At 45.5% G+C, this 26,504-nt stretch overlaps 1 protein-coding gene across 1 annotated transcript in view; it reads left to right on the top strand.

Moving 5' to 3' along the window:
* Window positions 1-26,504, top strand: part of ZDHHC14 (zinc finger DHHC-type palmitoyltransferase 14) — a 335,282-nt gene that overhangs the window by 290,760 nt on the left and 18,018 nt on the right. The gene's annotated exons all lie outside the window — the stretch shown is intronic.

A 26,504-nucleotide genomic window follows, 5' to 3' on the forward strand; every position in this document is an offset into this window, starting at 1 on the left:
CGTTGATCAGTGGTATAAGATGCCCCAACAATTTACATTTACGGAAAAAGGCTGTTTCTCCTGAGAAACAGTTGCCATTTTATAGAAAAGAAAAGGAAAGGAGAAAAGAAAAAGAAAAGCACAACTTAAAGTCATATTTGGAATAAAGCCAATTCTTTGTCGGTGGAAAAATAATTTGTGCTGAAAATAACCACAGAATTCTCTCATGGTGTTATCTTTGAACCATCTTTGTTTTTCGTACTATATATACGAATAGAGAACAAGAAGGTAAATTGTGTGTAGCCTTTGTTTATCTTCTGGACCTCCTAACTACTTGTACTCAGAACTTACAATAAGGGGGACAGAGTTCTTCCTTACACAGCCACACACACACACACACACACACACACACACACACACACACACGCTCATGGTCATCAACACACAGGAATTCTCCTTGCACACGTGCTGCCTGTGAGCAAAAAGCAACAGCCCCACAATGTGCCTTCTGTAACGTCCCAAACCCTCTGCTTCTTGCCTCCTTCCATCTGCTGCCCAGAGACCCTGGGAGAGCGTTGGCCCTGGTGAAAGACAAGGATGGGTCACTTCTCACTCCTGTATCCATATGGCTCAGCCCATTCCCGGTTTCTTCATCTGAAGGATGAAAACAATGGACTTTTGAGTCTTTCCATTCCTTTTTAACTTTGTGTCATTTTAATTTTTATGCATGATTCACATTGACTTTTTTTTCTTCACATTTTATTTAAATTCTAGTTCGTTGACATACAGTGCAATATTGGTTTCAGGAAAATTCAGTGGCTCATCACTTACATACAACACCCAGTGCTCATAACAATACGTGTCCTCCTTAATACCCATCTTCCATGTGTTCTTTCCATTTCTAATATCGTCTAATTCAGTAAGTGCTGATTTCCCATGACCACTCCTTCTTTCCACCTCCTTACGAAAAAATCCAAAAAGTAAGGATCTTTTGTCTTTAATAATATTTACATAATATTTGTTACCAATTCTCCACTCCACCCTCAGCCCTGTCCCAGGGACATCACTTAATCAAAAAGAGGACTGGGAATTTCGGTGAAACAAATCAAGACTATTCAAGGCTATGCAGGGTCCAAGAGGGAGATTAACTTGAATGGGACAATTTGCTAAGACAATTAACTTCTTAAATAAAACCCCAAACCAGAGAGTTACTCACAACCCTTCCCTCTGTGGCTTAGAAAAGAATGGAGAGTGTGTGGAATGAATGACTGCATTCCCAGGAGTCCCCTTCTTCTCCTGGGGTGTATGCATGTATACATATACATATACATATACATATACATATACATATGTATATGTATATATATTTAAATGTGGAGTGGTTCCATCTAGCTGTGGCTGTGTAGACTTTGATCTTTCTAAATTCTGTCAGTGTGTTATGGGTTGATTGCATGCTGGCTATAAAAGTAAGATAAATATTTTACCGTGCTATTAAAGCTTGGACCATTATCAAACACAGACACACGCATACACACTCCTTTTGTTGTTTAAAAATTCATCTGCTCTCATTCTCCTGGGAGTGCTCCGGGGCCTGCTGGCTTCCCAGGCTCTCGGAGGCTGAATTTAGCCTGAATGTCCTGGTCCTCAGGAAGGATGTTGGATGGAGCCGATAGCCTGTATCTGGAAGGGCAGTGTGACATGTCAGTCTGTACCCGGGGAGAATCGGCCAGGCCCTCGTGCTACTTCCAGCTTTTATCTGTAATTATTTGAGCCTGTGAGAAGAATGCCATAACCCCACCCTGCGCCAGCAAAATGCCAGATACCTGTTCTGGTCCAGAGTAGCACAGAGAAAGAGTCTTTCAGAGCTCAGCATCCCCTCCCCCCACCGGTGTACCGTGGTCTTCCCCTGTTGTGTCTAGGATTACTGACTGGGGTTCAAAACAAGAAGCAAACCCTGTTTTGTGAGCCAGGCTCCTGCTGGACCTGAATGGGTTTTTGAAAGCCCCCTAAGCTTGTTATGCCCTGGGCCTGGGCCTTCTCATCTGATTTCAGCAGCAAGAAAAATGAATTTGCCAAAATTGGCAGTAAGCGTCCCTGGCACTGGAGCTTGCAAAGGCATCTGCAGGGAACTTCTGGAACTTGAGCCATTCAGGGACCACCATCAGAAGGTGCAGAGGCTTCTGGAGGGCACAGCCTATTGGGCTCCTCTGCAGGTCTCAGAGCCTCCGTGCTTCCCAAGGAGGAGAGCCATAACTTGGATGCCCCTTCCTGAACTCAGCCCACAAATCATCCTCTTCACCAGAAACCCAGTGCTTTTCCACCTTGGCTTGTGGTTTTGATCTAGCTAGAAGGTATCAGGAGTTTGCGTTCATTGTTTAAGGAAAGTTTCCAAGGTTGGTTGTCCTTTGATTCATGCACGTGAATACTATTTGGCCCATTTGGTTCTTGATCGTGTAAGAGAAGAGAATAAAGGGAACAAATGTCGAATATGCTTTTCTGATTAATGCCTTAAACTGTTCTGAAGCTGAGCCTCAATGAAATCGATGTTTACATTTTTTATTAAGCACCTGTTGAGCTGTGGGATCTAGTGTATTCTTGTCCAAATGAGAGAGCCTTTCAAATTAATTCTTCTTCCCGTGGTCTCCTCCACCTGCCCTGGAGATCTGTGTATGGCATTATATTCTGTTTTCCATGTTACCTGGAAAAAAACCACCTCTCAGATGTTCCCTTGAAATGAGTCCCCCTCCTTTCTGTCTAATATGAATAAGTTACCATTGAAATATTAAATAAGCAGAAGCGCCGTTTTCTTTCAAATGAATGTCAAAGATGCTAACGGTTTTTTGTAACTCAGTAAATCTTCTGTCTAGTTGCCCATTGTACAGTCCTGACAATACAGCCAAGATGGATTTTCAGATGAGTGGTTAGCACATTAATCCAGCCGTTGAAAATCATTGGGAGGCTGAAGATTAGATGGTTTCTGGAGCAACTGAATTTGCAGCTGCCACAAAACTAGATAAGTGGCCTTAACTGGAATTATTTTTTAAATCTTACAAACACCAGGAATTACATACAGAATGGATTGGAAAGCAGATGAGCATTTGTGCAATCTGAAGACTTTTCTTCCAACGATTGTTGACTTTCTAAAAGATACTTGGTATTGCTGATGAAGACATGAATGAACAACTCTCTATTTGCCCTAGATATTTTGAGATGGATAGTTAAACCAAGACACTATATGGCATCTCCAAGGAGACATGTTTTCTGGGTTTTACATGAATGGAGATGGTTTTAGCCTGTAGTTTAAAAAAAGAAAGAAAGAAAGAAAGATTGAAGCCTTGCTTACCATTTGCCCAGGGCATTCTGTGTTGGTATTTCACAAGAGCCAAACATTTTGGTGTGACGGGGGAAGAAAAGGTACATTAAAACTCTTAGTGGATCCAAAGCCCTAAATCTGAACAATGGTAACACAATATAACACATAACATTGCATGTTTTCTGAGATAATTATGCTTATTTAAGTGCCTTTCATGTTTTAATCAATGTCTGCAGAATTGTTCTTGAAATGAATTAAGAAAGTATTTTCCTCCTTCAATAAAAACTGCTAATGGCATCAAATGTAAACCTCAGTCTTTATAAGATAGATATTGTCAAGGTCAACAAGGTATAGAGAAGAATCGGATCAATTTGCATTCAGTGAGTTTGCACAATGTAGGCACTCATATGGAGAATAATGGGTTTTCTGATCACACGTGTCTAGATTAGTATCTACCTTGTGATTCTCAACTTTTTTCAGTTCACAAATGACTTCGGAGCAATGTAGAACTTCCTGTCTCCTAATGCACTTCTTCTGTGTTCCACCTTCTAACACATATACACACCAGCCTCCAGCCTTGCCAGATAAGAATTGTGTTTGGCTACTGGTAACAAATCCCCAAATGACAATGGCTTAGACAAAGAAATGTCTTTTTCTGTCATGCAAAGTAAGTCCAGAGGTAGGCAATCCAGGGTCTTGTAGTGGCTCCATAATGTCATCAATGCCCTGACTTCTGTCTCTCTTTCTGTTCTGCCCTTCTTAGCACTGGCTTTCATCCTCAGGGTCACTTCATGGTTACAAAATAGCTGCAACTCCAGCCATCAAAGCCATATTCCAGGAAGGAAAGAAAGAGAAAGGATGAGCCAAATGCATACATGATACTTAAGACAGCTCCCTTCAAAGAGCTTTCCCAGAAATGTCAGCCTGATTTCTCCATGGCCAATGTTGAGTCACATGACCACCCCTAACTACAAAAGAGGCTGGGAACATGGTGTTTTAGCTGGGCACATTGTTACCCCAAATAATATTGGGCTTCTGTTAGTAAGAAAGGACAAAATGAGTATTTATTAGATAATCACAATAGATAACCTCACCTCCTCCTTGTTGAAAAAGAGACCCTCCAGCTTGAGCTCATCCATTCTCCCCTCCACCAGATAAGCTTTGTCTTCATCCACTTTTCTTTCCCTTTAAAGATAGTTCCTACTTGCTAAATAGACTTGACCCAGGCTCTTCCATGATCTCTAGAATCCATCCCCTTCTCTCTTGTATCTTCTATTTCTTTCTTTTCATTGGTTGCTTTTTCTAAGTCATCAAACTTTTCTTCTAGCAAAAAAAAAAAAAAAAAAAAAAATCGTCTTCCTTGTCCTTCATCCCCAGCGTTCCCTCATGGCACATTCATGAGATGGACCCTCCAAGGTCCAATGGCCAAATCCAATTCAACATCTCGGAAGTACCTGGTGTCATGGAGCTGCATCAGGAGCTGTGCTGGCCGAGAAGGCAAGCTGCGTTTGGAGGGCCCCTAAGGCTCCTTCTCACGCAAGCCCTCTGTGCGTTGCCACCATACTCCCACCCTGTGGCTCAGTGACATTGCTGTTGTTCCAGGTGACACCTCTTTGTACTCTGCTTCCTTCTCACACCCTGAAGTGAGGACACATGGCAAGGCTTGGTCCTCTGCCCTTCTCTCTCCTTGCTCTCCTCCCCTCCAGAGACTTTTCCACTCCCACACCTTCTCCTCTTACCTCTGTAGTGGACTCCAACCTCTCTGTCTCCCATATAACCTCCCTTCCAAGTGCCAGCCCACATCAGAACCAGCTGCCTGGGGGGAGAAAGAGCTTCAAACAGGATTCTGGCTCTGGCCAGCCTAAAACTAGCTCTCTAACCCTTGGGCAGTGGGTGGAGCCTCTGAGCCTAGTTTCCTTACCTGTACCTGAGTGGTCTTTGAGGTGGTGCCATGCTACTGTAAGTTTAGGTGTCCCCTTAGATGTCCCATCATCACCCCAAACTCAGAATGCCTAAAATTGAATTCCACGTCTTTTCCCCCAAACCAGTCCTTATTTTAGTTGCTGCTTCCCTAGTAGGGTCCTAGGCTGAAAATTCTGGAGTGGTCCTTGACTCTTGATTACCCTCCATATCTAGTCAGGTGTCCAGTCCTGTCTACTGTCGCTTTATAATATCCATCAAATCTGTCATTCTTTTCTACTTGATTGCTATCTCATTATTTTCCCCAGGATATTATGATGTCTGCCAAGAGGTCCCTCCCAAATCTTTTCCTATGCCCATCCATCCCATGTGACCCAGGCAAATTGATCATCTCCAACCATGCTACGTACATATCAGATCCCAGACATGAGACTGTCAAAGGCTTTTTCTTGCCCTATGCTGCTTGAGCCAACATCAAAGCCTCTATATTCTGGCCCCAATTAGGATTTCCATCCTTCTGTCCCTTTCTTCTTGTGCTTCCCTCTGACCTCCTAGTCTCATCTTCTGGCAGGACCCATGCACTTCCCACCCTCCTGATCTGCAGTCTGCTCTTCCTGACTCTCCTCTGAGTCCCTCCTTGCTTTCAAGGCCTTGCTGAAGGACCAACACCTCCATGAGATCCCTGACAGCCTGAGGAACTCCCTTCCTCTGAATCCTTAAATTTGTCTGTCAGGTGTGTTCTTAAGTTGAGGTATAATTCACGTACCATAAACTCACCCTTTTAAAATGTACAGTTCAGTGGCTTTGAGTATATTCACAAGACTGTACTATCACTGCCACATCGATAACATTTCCATCAAGCATTTGAGACTCTTTTCAGAGAGCCTGTTATTTTCATGTGAATGTCCTCTCTCCCCATAAAACATGGGGACAGGCCAGGCAGGACAACTCACTCAGGCACTTGACAGTCAAATGCTCGGGAAGGCCAGAGGGTTCAGGTGAGGAGGATGCAGTGACAATAGTTCAATAAACAAAGACCCAAACTCCCTAAGGGAAACTCTTGCTGGGACCTAACCACTTCAGGGAAAGGCCAAGCCCCATCTCCCCTTTTACCCTCTTTTGTGTCCATTGTAAGGAAATGAGGTTGTTGAGATGCAAGGCCCTGTGCCAGGAGATCTGAGCTTGGCAATCCTGTTCTGATCCATGGAGAACATCTGGGCTCCCTCCCCAAGGCCACCTGAGGGGTCTCCTACATTTCTTACAGCATGTATGCTAATTTGGGATAAAATTTGGGTCATAAGTCAATCATCTCATATAATTCCACTAGAAAAAAGTTAAATTTTTAAATATATAATTTGTAATCAATAGTAAGACAACTTAGATCATTTGGGGATTGCATGCTTTAAAAAATTACATTTAGGGTGCCCAGGTGGCTCAGTTGGTTAAGCATCTGACTCTTGATTTCAGCTCAGGTCATGATCTCACAGTTCATGAGATTGAGCCCCATGATAGGCTCCATGCTAGGTGTAGAGCCTGCTTAAGATTCTCTTTCTCTCCTTCTGCGCCTTCCCTACTCATGCTCACATGTGCACATACTCTCTCTCAAAAAAAAATCATTTAATAAAAATCTATTAACCAGTTCCATTAATAAGCATTTTTGGCAACATGACAGAGTTAGGCACTGAATAATGTGTATCACTTTCCGTATCATAGAAAGCATACATCATATACTCATATTATAATGATTGTTTATTTCCAGGTAATAGATCTTTAGTAAAAGAGGCATTGAAATAAAACATAAAATAAATATTTATATGCCACTTTGCTAGAATCACATTTTTGCTTAGAAATAAACATGGGCAATTCAGTCAAATGAGTGACAAACAGTATTCTCCATTTGACAGAGCAAGAAACATTAAATGACTCTTACCAGGGTCACACAGAAAATGAGGGCCAAGATATCATCTAAGCCTCTAACTCTCATCTATAAGAATTTGAATGCTAGAAGGGCAGACCAGCTCTCCTGAGTTCACTGCTGCCAGCACCTGGCACAGCACCGTGCATACCACAGGCTGATGCTAACATCAGTGCATGGGCTCTGAATAAGTGTTAATGGATTTGACGAGATGCCAAATGATAAAGGGGCTGTAGCTACCTTTCATATCACAAACAAGGCTAACTGTAATGAAGAACTGAGGAAGAAGTGAGCATATGGCATATAATTACATATGAAGGTATATAATTACATATGTTCCTACCTACCACTTTTCATATAGTAATATATTTTGTATACTTTATTTACTAACAGATTATATTCCATCAGTTGGCTTGGAATTTGGAGTATATTTTCTCACAGAAACAAACATCTTAACTGGTATTGAGAACCTAGATCCATCCACAAAATAATCCATAACTTTCCTAAAATAATACTAATGACAGTCCTAGGATCTAAACACCCCAAACTTCTCTTAAGTTCTGAGTTCTGAGCCTGGTTCTCTAACCCTTGGAGACCTGGGACCCCTTGAGAGTGGACTCCCCACTTGCTGCTATTTCTACCTCACTTCCAAATAGCAAATCCATCTTAAGAGACACATGGAACTCCGATTTCGTTAAAATCTCTATGAGGAACAGACAAAAAAACGGAAAGAAATCCTCAAATTCTCTATTTCCAGAGATTCAAAATAGGTAAATTCTCCTTTGCAATGCATTTAAGGTATCTCTTAAAAACAACCTTTTCCTTTTACTTTGGAGCCTTCAGGAATTTCAGCGGAGATGATTTTCTGGCAGAAATTCTAGATGATTCCACAGCTGAATCCACCTTTACCAAACATGGACGACTCACTTGGACTTGAGAATTTCTTTTTTTGTTAATATCCTAAATCAAAACATGCATTGTGCTTTGAGGCGTGTCTAGCTGGCATTGACCATCATGGTGAAAAGAAAACATTTTGTAAAGCCTTTTTAAAAAGTTTCCTTGACACAATCAACACTCTGGACAGGTACACAGGAGATGACACTATGCAAAGGTTGTTCCTTTTTTGAGAAATCTGGTCAGCAAACATCTGTTGGCGGCACCTGTGTTGTCTGATTGAAATCTAGCCTGAGTATTGAAATTTAATTTGTTAGGCCAGTCTGGAAGCTGCACTAGAAACGCAACTTCTTGGGATAATGAGAACAGATGGATTCAGAGGCCACCAAGGATTAATCTAAACCCATTGTTCTCATGGAAATATCAGATAGGGCTCTCCGTGTCCCTAAGTAATAGCTTCAGAACAGCTGTGCTGAGGCCGTAGGAAGGCCCTATGAACTGATGCTCTGTTATCTTACTGAAATCTTAGAGTGCCTTGCCTTCCACAGTCATCTTCCCAAGATCTGGATAAAAATTAACTTTCTGCGATAAAATATAATCCAAGAGCATGATAGAAGGTAACTGAAAATGTGAATCTGAGGACCCTTTCAGCAAGCTCATAACCACCTGACACACACCTTTTACACTGGTTTGGAGCTCGCCATGTGCCCCCACCTCTCCACAAGGACACCCCTCTGCATCTGTCTTATGCAGCATACAAACTAGGGACCTCGTAGTACAAACCCAGTCACCTCTGGAGGTGTCCGCTTCCCTGTGACTTGGTACTTTGTCAGGACCAATTTTTGAGAATTCATGTGTGAACCTCTAGCTACTATAGCTGATCTACTTTTAAATTCTATATTATCAAAAGGAAGGGTCTGGCAAGCACCTCCTTATCGGTTCATCGTCAGGTGGGAGATCCCTGACTAGAATCCCTAAACTCTTTTCTCAGCATCCTTTACCTGCCAGGAGGGAGGCTGAGCCACTTAGAACCACATAGGAGACCAGTGCTTTTTCTAAGGAAGGAGCAGATATTTTTTCTTTTCTTTTCTTTTCTTTTTCTTTTTTTTTTAATTCTATCAGAGCTTTGATAGTTGTCTAATAGTTGACAGATGCTTTGCTGAGTTGTCTAATCATGAATCAGCCTGTCCTCAAGTTCTGAGTGAGCAGGACTTACACTTACAAGTTAGGTATATCTGTGCTCCATTCATTCCTAGAAGAACTTACAGCAAGATCAAAGATGACACATAGGATGGAAATAAGGTGTTTTCCTCTCAGTTCTTCGTGGTGCCAACCACCCTCCACTCGTTGAGTCCATGGCCCATCCAAGGGGTCCTGGCACAGCTCAGAAGAAAGAAGTCAGTTCTCATCCTGGAGCGTCTACACAGACTTTTATGAGGCCATGCCAGAGACAGTGACTTGAAGAGAAAAGACCAAATGAGCTGAGTTTAAACAAAGATCTGGAAAGATATATACTGGCTTTTTTTTTCCACCACAGGGAGAAGAGTTGAGAATTCTGTGTGGACTGAGGGAAGACTGGAGCAGTGGAGGGCTCCCTCCATACCTCCTTGGTGGGGTCTCAGTGAGGAAAGTTTGCTGCCCTCCATGGCTTTGGGGGGAACCCGAGGGCAGAGAGGACTGGGGCCTCACTTCTTGGGTCAAGTCTAAGGAGACAGCATAAGGAAGTCAAGTCTAAGGAGTCTGAGAACCAGTATAAAAGTGCCCAGTGGAAATCACAGCAGGTGACTAAAAGCAGAGAGACAGAGAGAGCCCATCCCCCTCACCCCAAGGCCCCAGATGGGCAGGAAGGAGCAGCTGGGAGTGTCCTGTGCCTGGAGTCAGGTGGAGCACCTAGGCACGAATTAGGATAAGGGTCCTCAAGACCCGTTACTTCCATCTGTTGGGGAAATTTCATAATAGACCGGTTTTTGTAAGAAGACAGCTGCCATATGTCACAAACTTCTCTGGGCAAACACAGATCTGTAATGTTTACAACATGAGCAGCAGCCTAGGGTGGCAGTGACCCTGCCTGTGGTCAGATGGGGTTGCCACGAGCAGATGCAGCCAGATGCCACGAGTCATGGCCCCTCTGCAGCTGATGTAGACGCCGAAGATGCCTTGAGAGGAGTCCCGTCTCCGCAGAGGCCACTGAGCAGAGACAGTGATCAAGAACCAGTGGCTTGTTCCCAAAGGACACTGACAAATGTTATGCCCAGAATTCGTGATCCCCAAAGACCACCAGGGAGCCGAGTCCGATGCAAAAGCAAAAGAGCCTTTATTCGAGCTAGCTCGAGCTCAGTCCCCTACCTGCACCAACACAGCGGTGAGATACCGGGGAGAGAGAGCGAGTTTCAAAAGGACAAAGGTTTTATTGGGGCCTAGGGACAGTTGGTGAGGTAATGGCTGTGGCCTCAGCCAATTGGCTGGGGAAGGGAGTCCTGTTAAGCAGGTCGCCAGGCGTGTTTTGATGGGGAAGTTTGAATGGGTGAGCAGGAGGTTACTCAAGGGGAGGAGGCGTGGTCAAGGTGAAGGACACAGAACAAGATGGAGTCTGCCGGCGTAGGCCCGCCCTTTCAACAAACACCACACAGATTCTAAAGAAGCCCCCAGTTTGAAGGAAAGTGGGAATTCTAACATGACCAACAAGATCCCTGACTTAAACGGAGTTTCCCTGGACTAATTTGTTTTTAGCTGTGGAGGCACAGAGCTGGAAATTAAGTAGTTCTCAAAAATTAGCTAGTTTATAACCTGGTTTGTGACTATGACATTTATTCCTGTCACAAAGAGGTACTTGGTCCCTGGCCATGTGGAGTTTCTAGCTTAGTGGTATGAGGGGCCAACACAGGCATGAAATCAGCTCCCTGACTTTCTTCCCACCTCTGGCCTTATTCTAGCTACTATGGCCTACCGTGGCCTCTACTGCGTGGGCACACATGGGCGCACGTGTGTGCATGCACACACACACACACACACACACACACACACACACACACACGGACTCTCCTTCTCACAAAGGCTTCTCCTCCTCGATCATATACCAGCCTTTCTTCCTCAGACATGCATGTGCATCTCCTCCCTACACACACATACAGAGGTTTGTCCTCATACACAGGCCCCACAGCTAGCACCCTGGGAACTTCCTTCCCCAGGCATCACATGACTCTCTCAGCTCAAATCACTGCCTCTAAGACACCTACACCTTCCCTCAACCCCCAGCCCCTTCCCTTGCTTTTCGATTTTTTCATAGCAGTTTTTGCTTCCCAGCATCATATACGATATTGAAGTTGTTTATATTCTGTTTCTACAAATAGAACATGAATCCCATAACAAACAGGGACTCTGTCCTGCGCACCTATTGTATTCCCAGGGCCTGGAGTAATGCCTGGCACATAGTAGGGGCTCAGTGTTTTTTGAATGGATGAAGAATCTTAATTTAGAGGAAACTCAACACTGCAGCAAGCAGGGGCATGCTCCCCAGAGCCTGTCCTTCAGAAGCTGCATTTGCTGTATTTGTCTTGCTGGCCTGGGCTCCGGATTCCGAAGGCCCATCAATGCATAATTTCCCTAATGACTCAGGCAAGTTTGAGAAATACCACTATCCTGCGTTTGCAGAGAAGATCTTACATTTTTCCCATTTATGGATTTTTAGGATGGTCTTCATAATTACTTGGGCTTAATGGTGTGCAAGTGCTGCTAGTTTAAGTGCCTTAAATTTTTTTTTTTTTAAAAGGAAAAAGCAGAAAATAGGGAGTAAAAAGAAATGGTTGGCTCCCAATTTCTAAAGCAGGATGAAGCTTCACCATCATCATCACCTCCCAATAAGTGAACTTTGTACGGACTGTCATGGTTATGCTGAGTGGACACTGCAGTTGTGGGGGACAGGGAGGGAGGCTGCTAAGTTGATGGCCACCTGTCAGGGGCTCAAAAGCAGTGACAGCACATGTGGGTCCCCCCCACCCCTTTCCTGCTCCTCCTGACCTCTACCACCTGTTCATGGCCATTTCATGACTCGTTGACCCTCCACTGAAGTAGGAGTAAAAGGAGAATCAATACCTGAAACCAGCTTTCTAGAATTCCTTTGTCAGCACAGGTGGCTTCAACTCTAAAGATAGAAGAGGGCAAGGGGTGCCTGGGTAGGATGAAGCACAAAATCAACAGAGGACATTCCCCAAATGTGTGTCCCATGAAGACTCACAGCTGCTACAACGTCCCATCAGATAGCCCCGGTCCTGGGTCTGGCCCTAGGCAGCACCAGCAAGCTCTCTTTCCCTTGGATGAGGCTCCCCCTGAATAGTGCCCAGTTCCAACCTAAAGACAGGGATGTTGGGATGTGATGCTTAAGTCCGTCCACATTTCTGGAGAGCTGGGAATGTTGCAGTATAAGCCTGCAGTCAGGAAAATCAGTTCAGGATTTCCTGGGTTGGGTCTGTTTTAGGCTCACTCTCCGGAGTTGGTTTCCTTTGCAGAGCAAAAGCCTATTTAGGCTTGTACACATCCAACTGCCTGACTTAGGAGGACTTCAAGGGATTTTAAGAGGAAACATGTTTGAAAAAAAAAAAAAAAAAAAAAAAAAAAAAAAAAAAACGTTCTACTGCTGCCAGCAGAAGTAACTAAGGCCTGAGGCTTCTCACCCTTTGTGTGTGATTACCTCTGAAGACTGTGAGGAAATAGGGGCCTTCCTGCCCCTTGGCAATGCAGGCCTACTGACAACAGCTTGTCAAGAACCTTTGTAGTTACCCCAATACATCCATTTCTACCAACGACTGGATTTTCCTCTTCCCTAGTGAGTTGAGGCCCTACTAGGGCAACGGGCCTTCCCCACCAGGTCCCATGGAAGACCCCACCTCTCAGAGGCTGCACAGTGACAAACTACTACCCAGGGTGCCCAAGCACTGGTCTCCTGGCCCTGCACTCACCCCCATGCAGCGAATGTTAAGGACACTCATTGTGTGTGCCTTCACCTGCCAATTCAGTATCTGTAACTTTAAAAGAAGATAAAGTGGCTGTGTGGAGTAGCAGAAAAATTGTCATGGAGAAACTAGGCCTTCAAAAGGCGAACGATGATTTTAGCAAATTTCTCTGGTTGACCTTCCCTCTCCAAGGCTCTGCAGAACACAACTCCAGGGATGGAAAAGGAGCCAAAAGCCCCATTTCCCCTGGAATTCACAATTCCTCTGTCCAGCTAATCAGCACAGTTACAGCAAGGGAAGTACATTAGTCAGTGACAGAGGCCCAAGTCAAAGTAGCTTAAGCAAAACAAGGATTCATTGCTTCACAGGGATAACCCAGCATCAGACCGGCTTGATCCGAGGGCTCAGTTCATGCGTTAAGGACTTGATTTTTCAACCTCTCTCTCTCCATCTCTCAGCTCTATTGCCTCCAGATTGACGTCACACTCAGAATCAGCCCTCAGAGTGACAAAACAGTCACTGAGGGCTCAAGGTTTAGGTCCTCCCAGGTCAGTGGCCCCGTGAAGGAGAGTAGGAGGGCTCCCTCCTCCACATCTACCAAGTCCTGAGACACCACGTCATGAGGTCTATGCAGGCCATGCTCGGTCCTGAACCAGTCACAGGAGCGAGAGGACTCTGGTGACCCGCTAAGCTGGAGCTGTGTACCCACCCCTGCCACGGGCATAGAGGCGCCCCCCTTCAAGCGACAGGGACCAGGAGTAGGGCGGAATGGCTCACCGCATGGAAATCAGGGCAGGCTGACTGCAGAGAGGACAAAGCAGTGACAGTCCCCGCATTTCCCCTGCATAAGCTGCCACTGGACAATACCAGTTAGTAGAAAAAATCAGGAACACCAAAGCTCAGCCAACCTAAAAGGGTCTGGCAGAGACTAACTCTGGACTCAAACAAGGAATGGGAGCCCACAGAATAGTTGTGCAGCCCAAACCTGGAGCCAGGCATCGTCCTGCGTGCCTCCCTCATCCTCCCAGGTTGTCAGCCACTTAGTCCTTCCGACTTCAAAAATAATTGCCATCTGTCCTCCCTTTTCCATCCCCCACCACCACTGCCGAGGTCAACAGTGACCACTTGTATCTATTTCTTAGGGCTGCTAAGTGCCACAAATTTAGCAGCCTAACACCACAAAAATTTATTCTCTCTGTTCTGGAGATTGGAAGCCCAAAATCAGGGTGTCGGCAGGGCCATGATCCCTCTGGGACGCTGGGCAGAGCCCTGCCTTGCCCTTCCCAGCTTCTGGGGATGGTGGCAATGTTTGGTGCTCCTTGGTCCACAAGTATGTCACTCTAGTCCCTGCCTCTGTCGTCTCGTGGACTTCTCCCTGTGTGTCTGTGTCTTCACATGGTGTTTTCCTCTTCTTATAAGGACACCAGTCAGATAGGATTAGGGCCCATCCCAATGGCCGCATCCTTTTGATTATATCTGCAAAGACCCCACTTCCAAATAAGGTCACATTCACAGGTATCATAGGTTAGGACTTAACATAACTTTTCAGGGGGCACAATTCAATCCACAATATCACCTCTTGCCTAAACCATGGATGGCAACCTCCTAAAGGTCCCTTCCAATCAATCTGATTCTTTCCAATCCAATCTCCAAACTACAGCCTGAGTGGCTTTCCTAGAATACAAATCTGACCATGTCCCTCCCTTCTTCAACCCTCCACTGGCTCCCCAGATGGTCCACAGGGCAAATTCCAAGATCCATGACATATGTGGAGGCTCGTCTGCAAACACTCTCTCACCTCTGTTCACATGTTCAGTTCCCTGGAGTCAGGAGGCAGAGCTCACCCCCTAGGGCCACACAGGGAAGCACCAGGGTCTTTCAGGAGTGCAAAGATGGGGAGGAAAATGCAGACGAGACCCTTCATTGTGGTCTCTGAGGGAAGGAATGGGTAAGGCAGGGTAGGCAGGCTTGGCATTGGCAAGTTTGAATAATTTCAGTGGGCTCTGGATATAAAGGCTCTTCCCAGTGACTGGCACCTGGGTCTGGGTCTAGGTCTGGCACCTGGGATAGGACAGGTGGAAAGTGGCCCAGAGTATGACAGCCAGATAGAGAAGGTGGTTGGGGCTTGGGCACTGGACTGGTTAGTTTGCATATAAAAGGCACATTTCTGGGAAAGCTGTTTACTCTCTCTGGGAGTGACTAGCCCTGGGAGGGGCAATCCCTCAGGGTCAGCAAGAATCAGACGTCAAAGCATCAGAAAGCCTGATTAATACCAAGCTGCATACTTCCTGTGTCGTGTGAGCCTGTTGGCAAGAGCCCTCTGTCTGTTTGTTCTGAGCTGTGTTTACATCAGAAGCTGTGATATGAAGTGATACAGGCACCCAGGACAGAGCCTTTCCTGAGGCCATTAAATGTGCCAGATCGGGTTAATCAAGATGCCCCACTGGAGGACTCCATCCCACCCTGCGCATAAACGACAATGCAGCCAGGTGTCATTGAAGACATTCCAAGCCCCCTGTGTGGACTGGAGTTAGCACCTGGAAGTGTGGGGAGCTGTGTCCTCACCAGGCGTTGAGTCCACCTGCACAATGGCAGGTGTGGGGCATGTGTTTGAGGCTTCCACAGGTTCTTTATATGCCTTGGGTTTAGTGAGCCAGAACAGTGTAGCCAAAGAATAGTATATATTTAAGTCATGTGTAATCATTAAAGAGCAAGCAGGCTCTCAATCCAAAAGTACAATATTTCTGTAAAATTCTGGGGGGGAAAATACACCACACACACCTGTGCAGCAGTGTCAGCCAGGAGTCCTCACCTTTTCACCCACTGGCATTCCTTTTCCTGATTTTCCCTCCATGGAGCCTATGGAGTCCGATGAGATAATCATTATTTTATGCTCCCATTTTCTTATAAATCAGGAACATGCATATCTATTGATCTTAGCTACTGGTCATCTAGAGATAAGCCATGTTTCCATGGTGAGTTTTAACTCTAGCCAAAAGCAAAGGAACATGATGTGCTGGTTAACCTGTGTGGCATCATTGTAGCAAGTGGGTGACATCCCATACACTTTGTGATATATTGAAAATAAGCCACGAACTCCCGTGGACTTAAAGATGCCCTAGAGTCAGGAAATATGTGCTCAGGAACCACTGGACTACAGCTGGAAGGATCCAGAGCAACTGGAAGGATCCAGGTGTCCCTAACTGATGAAAAATACCAGTGCCAGCTCCTTCAGAGTAAGGATAACCTCATAAGGACAATAATATTCTTATGTGTTCAACCCACTGTGGTATTTTCTAGGCATTACTTCAGCTAATTACCATATCTGTCTTATGAAATAGGCTCGGGTGCCTGGGTGACTCAGTCGGTTAAGCGTCTGACTTTGGCTCAGGTCATGATCTCATGGTCTGTGAGTTCGAGCCCCGCATCAGGCTCTGCTGATGGCTCAGAGCCTGGAGTCTGCTTCAGATTCTATGTCTCCCTCTCTCTCTGCCCCTCCCCTGCTCATGCTCTGGTTTTCTCTGGCTCTCAAAAATGAATAAACTTAAAAAAATAAAAAAAGAAATAGGCTCAATGAAGTACAATAAAACCCAAGGTCCCTGCCAGTTGGGAAGCCAGGGTGAATTTTAGATCCCCCAACCTCAGAGCCTGTGCTCTAAGCTCTGCATTATGTTGGAATGTGGGCTTTGAGGATCTCTAAAGAAAACTGTGTTCATCTGCTTGGGCTGCCATGACAAAATGCCACAGGCTGGGTGAGCCTGAACAGACATTTAATTTTTCACAGTTCTGGAGGCTGAAAGTCTAAGATCAAGGTGCTAATCAGCATTGGTTTCTGGTGAGACCTCTCCTCCTGGCTTATAGACGGCCACCTTCTCGCTGTATGCTCACATGGCCTCTTCTCTGTGAGTGGGAGGGCAGAGAGAGAGATTGGGGAGAGAGAGAGAGTGAGGGAGAGAGAGTCAGAGACAGAAACAGAGAGAGAGAACTCTCAGGTATTTCTTAGGGCCCTACCTTTATGACCTCATTTAACCTTAATGAACTCTCTAAAGGCCTTATCTCCAAATACAGTCATTTTGGGGATTAGGGCTTCAACATATGAATTTGGGAACACAGTTAAGTCCATAGCAAAAATTGCTGCACTTTTTTGTGGATTCACTAAAGAGCCACCACCTGGGGTATCCAGACTCTATGTATCCCCTCTGTGTGGAATCAGACTCACCTGAGAGGTCTGGGCACCTGGGGCCCAGGCTCATCAATATGGAAAGGTGATTTTCTAATCACCATTCAGATTATTCTGGCTTTCCAGAAACAAACATGAACTTGCAAGCAGGAAAGACTTCTCCATTGAGGAGGCTGAACAAACGTAAAGACAGTGGGTGTTGGATTCCAGCAGCTCTGAATTCAAGTGCCAGTTCAGTTGCCTATAAGTTGAGTGACCTCAGGGAAGTCACTCAGTCTTTCTGAGTGTCAATTTTTCCATCTTCAGAATGTCACCGCCAGCCCTTACCAACCCTCACAGGGTTGTTGTGCCAGAGTGGAGAGGAGACAGCTTGTGTCGTGTGCCTGATCCATAATAAAAAGTCAGAAACCATCAGGCGTATGCTAAATTGTCAGTTGCACTACTGGCCCCCGATTTGAAGATCTAGAAGGAAGTCTTCTCACACTTGGCTGTGTGCTTCAATAAACCCTAACAGCTTCTCTGGGTCCCTCTCCTTAGGGTCACCAAGGCATTGCTGTAAATGCAACATCTACCCATTTTGTGAGCCTTTTGTTGTCAACATTTAATTAAATCAGAGTGACATTTGTCCCCCAGGACTAATCAGGTGTTGGGTAGAGGTAGCACCTCCTGGGAGTTGGTCTAAACTGGGGTCCTGATCTGGCCAGACTGATTCAAGAGACTGTACTGTCACCAGGGCAGCAGCAGAACATCTGAGCTGAATAACTTGTCCTCTCACTGTCCTGAGTGGTTTGCAACTGGCTGTTTCCATCTCCGGGATTTTGCTTCATCGCTATGAAACAGTGCTGGGCCCCTTGGTCCTTGCAGCTATGGCGTCCTTGTGTGGCCCAAGACACTGTCCCCCACCTCCTGGGACTGAGAACTTGCTGGGGCGCTGGCCAGATGACCAAGTCCAGCTTCTCTACCTTCTCACATCCCTGGTCAGACTCCAGTGAAGAGCAGGAGGGAGATGGGCTGGCAGGCAAGGGTGGACTCTTGCACTGTGGGAGGTGGTCCTGCCACTTATGGACTAACCAGCCTCTGATGGACTCTGAGCTCTACCTCTTACTAAACGTGTGCCCCTTGGTGAACTACCCTGTGTCTATAGGCCTCAGTTTTCTCTGTCTGTAAAGTGGGCACCATTCCATATCCTCTGCAGTATCACTTAAGGAGTAGAGATGGTCCATGCAGAACTATGGATGATATGTAGCTCTTCATAAGTAGTAGCTATTATTACCTCTGTCATTGTGATTTTACAGTTCTTAAGGAAATAGGCTATCAGATGGGAAGAGAACTAAAGCCCAGTACCTGGGGATGCTCTAGGGTTTCAGGCTGGATAGGAGGACAAGGCCTGAGCACTCTCAGGATGGTGGGCTTCTCTCAACTGGCATCTCCTAGCACATAATGATGGGGTCCTCTCCAACAAAGCATTCCCCTTCCTGAAATTCCTGGACACAGAATAGGCCAGCCAGGCAAACACATTGGTTGGGCAAGATTTTTCCTTTGCAGTTAGTGTGTTTCCTTTGGTAAGATGGGACTTTCCAGCATCCGAATCTCCCTTTGCTGGTTCCTCCAGTGGAGAGCAAGCAGTTACGCATGAATAACTAGGGGAAGAAGGAGGTGTAGAAAAGAGTGTTTCTCTGAGACATTCCTTCCACTTCTTCTGGACTCCATGCTGTTTCCTGAGCTCCTACAGATTTTAAAGACTCCAAAAGAACCTCTGAGATGCTGAGACTAGGTTATCAGCTACTGCAGGGGCTGCCCATACCATGACGACCAGAAATAAGTTGTCTGGTGGCCACTTCCTGCTCATGGATGGAGAGGGAAAGAAAAACAAAGCAAGTATGAGGCATAGTGAGAAATCTACTCAAAAAAGGTTCACCCCAAAACATTGCCCTACCAGAGGAGCCTCTAACTAGATAGTGCACCCTACTTGGCTTGGCCTACGTTGATGAACCGATCACCAACTAGCAGCATGGGTTTCCATGATTGGTTCGGTTCACTGGAATCCTTCTCTGAGACCTGGATTGTGTTAGGAGCAGGAAGGGAGCATATGTGGCTGTTGAGCAGGCGACTGCCAGTGTCTGCTACCCAATCACAGAAACTGCCTTAACACTGGAGAGCCACCTTGTGCTGAGCAGGAGCTTGTCGTAATTGGAAGAGACCCTTTGTGCAGGGGTAGTCTGTACCAGGAAGAAGTACAATCCAGGTAATTTACACCTGTGGAAAGGAATGCAATGTCAGGGTCAGGGAGTAGTCTGGCAGGCTGTTGGGATTGAACCCAGTCCCATCACCCACAGCTGCTGTGGCACACAAAATATCTGCTCTACTGGGAGGGGCAGGGAAAGGGTCATGCCCTGGACCCGTCCACCTCTTCCTGTCCTCCATTCACCCTTCCCCTCACCTCTGCTTGCTTACGAAAGTTCAGCCCTGAAAGAGAAATTCTGCCTGCCAGAGGCTCCACCAAATCATCCTCAATCTGCAAAAGGTGCCAGAGGACAGAGGTGTCCCCTCAAGGGCACCCTAAACAATCATCATCCCAAATGACAACAGATGTCTGCTTCCTGCCTGAATGCACTTTGTTTTGTCCAGAACTGCAGTACCTCATTGACCTGTGTATTATCCTTGGACTTACAGTGGCCTAATTCATTGGGAATGTACAACTTGAGAAAACAATTTTGTCAATTCATCTCTCTAAAACAGTTTTCTAGGTCAACCACTATGTGAGAAGCAGCTTATGGTTGATGTTTTAAGAGATAATAGGTTATTCTCTACCCCAAGGTAGTCGACAGTGTCTCATACATCCAGGCTCACATGATAGTCTGACCTTTAGGATGGCAACTAAAATTCATCCCTTATGTCTACACTGATAGGTTGTTGGTGACTATCCAGAGTATTGGGTTGAGAACAGCTCAGGCTGCACTAGAAAGAGTGCTGTATGCCATTCACAATGTCTGCCATGAGCAAAGCACAGGAATGATGGCGATACCATGAACTTGATATGCCTAGTCTAACCTTCCACCCTTCAAGAGGCATCCACTATATATTCCAAGATAAAGAAAAAGGTGCTCATATGCCAGCTGGATAGAGACTTCCACAGAAACAAACATTTGCCCAGGTTGAAGAAACCGTGGCAACAAACAAATGTTCTCTCCTCCTTATGCTATTCTCATGCCCAATGTCTGAGTCAAGAATTTTTTTTTTAACTAAGCTTTTTCTAAGCCCTGGGGGACTACTGGAATAAAGAAGCAAACCTGATCTGTATCTGTTTTTATTATTCTCTGTTTGTAAAGATTATAGACTAAATGATCTATAAAAAGTGGTGGGGGAGGGGAACAAAATCTAAGAAATAGGGGTCCTGGCTTAGTTTGGTCAGTTCTTTTGTATTCTTGCCATGTGACTCATCCATGAGAAAAACTCAAACTACATTAAATTTATGAGTAACTTGATGGTGTGTGACCAAGGAATGAAGAAATCTTGCAACAAAGTTTTGTTTTCCAGGCCCGAGTTCCCCCAACAGTGAGTTAGGACAAGTCTCATGACCAAACTGGCAGGCCCTGGAATCCCGACTGGCCTGGGCCAGGCCCTGCAAGGAGAATCCTGGGCTCTGAGCAGCAAGGGTGGGTCTCTGTTATTTCAGCCTGGAAAACATCTCCACCCCACCCAGGGAGAGCCAGCCATTCCTGAAGGAGGAGACGGGGATGCTGGCAACCCATCCCTGCCCAAAGCTTTACTGAAACCAGAGCTGGGTGGACCCTACCAACCACCTGAAATATCTCCTAGAATTCTGTGTTTGGCTATTTAATGAAGCAGCGACATTCTTTGGTGGTTTCTGTCCTGCTTTTGGATAGAAAGGAAGGAAGGGAAGGGAAAAAGCCGACATGATGCCTGTCATGTTTCAAGTAACCACTATCAGTCAAGAACTCCCTTAAGTCCTTTGTAACATATTCCATTATAATCACAAGGTTCATTGGATGAATGAGAACCCTGCAGAGGCCCCTGTTGTTTGTCTGAGGTCCCACAACTGGAGCAGCAGAACTGGGTTCACAGAAAGGCAGCCACATGCTCTCCACCACGTTCAGAAGTAAGCTCTGAGTCTCTGATGGCCTACAAGTGGACAAATGGTCAAGGCCTTATAACAAGAAAGAAGGAAAGCTTTTAACTTGGAGGATATTACTTCAAAAATGTTCAAGCTTATGTGTTTGCTGGAGGGTTTTTTTCCCCCCTGATGCATTACATTCTAAATTCAATGCCCTAGAAGATATTGAATAGACAGGACAAAATCCATTAGGCTTGTTGATTTATAGCTTTTCAGCATTTAGAAGGAGCAGCTTTCAATGTGAAATTGATTGCATGCTGCAGCCCATTTTAGAAATTTGTCTCCTTTTGCTAGTAAGTGATTTATGCCATGTTCCCATTATTGCCTCTTTTTGGAAGGAGGAAAAAATACCAACACAAAGAAAATTCGGTGTCCAGTATCTTTGTGAATCCTGCTCAACACTCCCATGGCCCATCTCTGCATTTTGTTGACTGAAGAGTAAATAGCTGGGCCTCTGGTGCACAAATGCACACTTTCTGGTGTCAATGAGAGGAGAGCGGTGGAGATTAAGGAGGAGTTAGCTAGGGTTACTCTTGATCCTCTTCCACACCTCTCCCACCCCCCTGCCAGTTCTCCGTGGTCACTCCATCCTTGCATCGCCCTATTTACTGCCCAGTGCTCTCTAGATGGGGAGTATCCAGAAGGCCACAGGTTTGTAATGAACAGCCTTGTGTCTCCAGCCCCTAGCACAGGGCCTTGCACACAGTAGGTGCTCCACACATGTTTAGTTGAAACAACAGTTCACACCCAAGTGGCTGAGGCTGAGAGGGCCTGTTGAAGGATGGAGCCATATGCCATAGCATATGTATGAGACGCCTCTTGAGTTTGTCACGGGCCTCTTTGAACTGCAGTCCTAGGTTTCTCTGTGTATTCTAAAATACATGGCATGGAAATATACAAAATACTTTGCCAAAATAAAGAAACTCTACATCTATGAGTTTAGAAGACCTAGATTAAAAACTAAAAGCTAGATCAGTTTAGCATAACTCATACTAGGCTTGTGTGGCTCACTGCTTTATTGAACAAACTTAACTTAGTATTAAATGCTACACAAATATGAAATAGCTTTATTTTCTCATTCATTTCCAGTCCTTTAGTGATCTTATTCTGAGCCCTTATTTCTTTGATGACACAAAATTATTTAAAAAAACACAAGTCTTGTCCAATCTATGTTAATCCACTTCTGTTTCATATCCCCACCTCCTCCCAGCAGTGATGAGGTCCTCACTTCAGAAATTTGACATGAGGAGGGGCAATGTTGGCTCTCTCCACCCTCTCCACCTTGCTCCTTCCTCCACAGTGCTGTGCAGAGGAGGAGGAGGAAGGGAAGTCCAAAGTCTTTGCCCAGTGGTGCCATTCTGCTTCTCCCTTGGCTGTTGGTACAGCTGACTAGCAGGTGCTTTCTCTGTGAGGTCCTGCATGAGCCTCCTCACCTACAGCTCCTCTGGCTTGGCCCACTCAGACCCGCCCCCAGGCCCTGCCCCCAAGGTTCAGCTCCCAGCCTCCTGCTTCTGGGGCAATGGTAAAGGGCTCAAGTATGGCTACCTCCCAGGTGTCCCTTGACCCACCAGAAACAGTCACCTCTTGGCAAGAGACCAGTGACTCTACCATTGACCTCTCCTCTGGCCATTCATTTCAAGTAGCCACAGCGGGAATGATAATATAACAAGATTCTCCAGAGTGGCTCCAGAATCAAGAGAAAAACATTGCCTCCAGTCTTTTCCAAACTCAGGGTGAAATTGTCTACTTCTTTCATAACATTTATGAGCTTAGCTGTTACATTAATGGAGGAGAGCCAAAAGTCAGGATATACAAAATAGTGGTCCATCACACTTTATTTTAGAGAGAAGACACAGAGTCAAAGACAAAGGCAAACACACTTAGATGCTGAGACAAACTTGACTCAGGTTCATCTCTTCCTGACTCAGCCTCCATGTCTCCTGAGCCTGAGCGGAGGTAACTCAGCTTAGGAAATAACTCATTAAAGATAATGTGAAAGCAGAGTCATGAATTTAGCTTCCAAAATGCATGTGAAAGAGTCAATACTTCCGCCTCCCGGTTCTTGGATGTTCTTGAATATTCTCGAATAAGCCTGGTCACAAACATTAGCTGATGAAATATAAGTCATAAGGGATTTTGCTCTCCTTTAAAGATAGATACAGCTCTCCCCTTCCAAACTGCGACAACACGTGTAACGGTGATCTGGCTGCGGCACGTGTCACCATGCTGATCACAGGGCTGATTCTACTGATCTGGCTGGTTAGGCAGGTGTTTCTTCCTCTACTGCTGTTCTGTGTGTGTGCCTCTGAAGCTGAGCACTCTGTTGAAGAAGACAACCTTTCCTGAAAGAGAAGGACTGTTCTGTCCAGGGTATATGCTAGAACCTCCAAATAAGCTCCTCAAAATTCCTCACCTGTGTTGTATGGCTTTGCTGATTACATCTAGTATCTGTCCTCCCTTTTGCTTTCTTAAGGGAATTCAAATTTTCATTTGAGTAGCCTCCCCTACCTCATGTAGCCCATGGACTTAGGGAGGGGCGGACTCCCAAATTGGGAGGGCCCTGATTAGTCTAAGACAGAGAATGGGGATAACTGTATCTCACACCTCACAGTGGTGGGGTCAGACACAGGAAATGGCATTCAGACAATCCCAGCATTTGGCCCATGACCCAGTTTGGGCTAATGAGACCCAAACAGAGATTTGCTGAAAGAGACCGTCTCTCCTTCTGGATGGTGTATTGTGTGGCTACAAGCTCTGGGACAACTGAGACAGTGCTGTCACCAGGACAGACCCCAGGCTGAGGATGATGCTGACACTCTGTGGGTTAGAGAACCCAAGATTATGAAGACATCATGGAGCCAGGTAACCAGCCACCCTGAAGCCGCCCTAACTCTGGCCTCTCCTTACTGGCAAGCCAATCTGTTTGGTGTTCTACAACAGCATTTTAAAACATTCTAACAAGACCAGTCACATAATTCATTGTCCAAACCCAGACACTTTTGCGAGTGAAACGGGTCCTCCCAATAATCCTACCAGGACTGCACGTATAAAATGGGACTGCTCCAGCAAATCAGAATGTGGGGTCACTCTAATCATAACTGATAGAAACCATAGCGTTATCTAAATGAATCACCAAGCTTGAAGAAAAAGCAAAATCAGAGTCATTTAAAGGAATAAAGCAACCTGACTCAGGTCCAGCTCTAATTCCATCTCCAAACTGTAGCCAAAGCGATCTTTTCAAAACCCAGATCTGATCATGTCCTCCCCTGCCTACAACACTACAGCAGCTTCCCATTTCTCTTGGGATGCAGCCTAAGAGCCTCTGTAGGGCCTCCCTCCTCTCCAGCCTCCCCTGGCGGGAGCTTTGCATGCACTCGGCAAGGAAGGCCCTTCCCTCTCACTTAGCCACCTGCTCCAGAGCCTCACCCCTACGGCAGTCTGCCCATCACCCCTCCAACCTCCACCCCAACCTGGAGCCTTTGTTGTAGAACCTGTCAACCCCATTCCTGCCCTATCTAGCACCTCTTTGGCTCTTCATTGTGGGTACAAGTGAACAGGGATGTATCTGCTCTTTCTGTTTGTGGTGTTAGCCCCATGCAAAATGCCTGGCCACACAGAGATCCTCAAAACACATGTGTTGATAGAATGAACAAGTCCTAGGAATGCAAAGATTAAGGCACAGCAGAAATCCTGGAGGGTCCATCTTCAGAGTTCAAAGTTGTCCTTGCGCCATTCAGTGGAGCCCAGAAGGACAGACCAGCTCTCCCTAATGATGCCTTTGACTACGGCTACTGAGGCTTGTGACCCTCTCCTGTGAAGCCAGTGCCTTTGAACACACTGTTTCTGAGCGTCTCCTATGACAGGAGTAGGGGGCTGGCAGAGGCCCTTTATAACCATTGAATCCGATGCAGCTGCTCAAAGCTCAAGAGGTAAAGCATTGTGGTGTTTTCTTCCTAAACCCTAAGCTGCAAACAGGTAATTTTTTCTTAACCGTTCAGTTATCTAAAGGTCAAATCTATTTCTCCAATAATTACCTCCTTTTTCTGGCTGGCATAAGTGAAGGTACAAAATCGTTCTTTTCTTATTTCAGCCAGAAAATGAGCTCCCTAACACAATTCCTCTAGGGATAGTGTATATATATGTGTGTGTGTGTGTGTGCTCTGGACAAAAGAGGAGAGGAAAATCCTTTTAAGTCTTGCCTGGGTCTGTGTTCACGCACCATCTTAAATCTGTATTCCGGTAGCAACAGTAATCACACCCCCTGTGGTTACCTGTGTTGAAAATTCACTTTTCTTTCCTTGTTCTCAACTCCCACCCATACTGCCACTCTTGCAGCCTTTTTCTGCTCTCCTACACAGCAATTTTAGGCAAAGATTTTCTTTGTCCCTTTAGTTGTCTTGGGAGGTAGGCAGGGAGTGAGTGAACAGAAGCTCAGAGAAGGTACGAGACGGGTCATCCTGCAAGGAAACACTTTCTATGTTTTTTAAGTCTATCTATCATTTACAACATTGCTGCAAAGACAGTGTTCAAGGTACTAGCTAATGCCCCTCATGAAGAGTCACCAAATATCTCTCATAAAATTCAGTTCCTGGAAAATATCCATCTCTCTAGAATTCGCCTCTAATCAGGCAACGTGAACTGTACAATCTGTCACACCACCTTTATGTCCTGAATTAGTAACTTCTAGAATGAGCACTAAATTTATCCATCTCACCCTTAGCCCCTGGCTTCAGAGCTCCTCTGATCTCTATTTCCACTGCCCTACTTAGTACATGCTTTCATATTTTAAGCTACCTCAAAACTCTTTTAAAGGTAGACAGGGCATAAATGATAACAATTATTTTTATTAAAAGTTTCTTTAATCTTATGAAACCACATTCTCTTAAAAGAGTAGTTCAGAATCGCATTAAAAAAAAAATAATAATCCCCATGGGGCGCCTGGGTGGCTCAGTCGGTTAAGCATCTGACTTCAGCTCAGGTTGTGATCTCATACTCCATGAGTTCGAGCCCCACATCAGGCTCTGTGCTGAGAGCTCAGAGACCGGAGTCTGCTTTGGATTCTGTGTCTCCCTCTCTCTCTGCCTGTCCCCTGCTCATGCTCTGTCTCTCTCTTTCTCAAAAATAAATAAAACATTTTTAAAAATTTATAAAAAAAATAATCCCCGAGAAAACTAAACTCTCACTGAGAACTAATAACTTCAGGTCTGTTATGCAGCAAA

This window comes from Leopardus geoffroyi, chromosome B2, assembly GCF_018350155.1.
Source record: "Leopardus geoffroyi isolate Oge1 chromosome B2, O.geoffroyi_Oge1_pat1.0, whole genome shotgun sequence".
In the NCBI taxonomy this organism is placed as follows: domain Eukaryota; kingdom Metazoa; phylum Chordata; class Mammalia; order Carnivora; family Felidae; genus Leopardus; species Leopardus geoffroyi.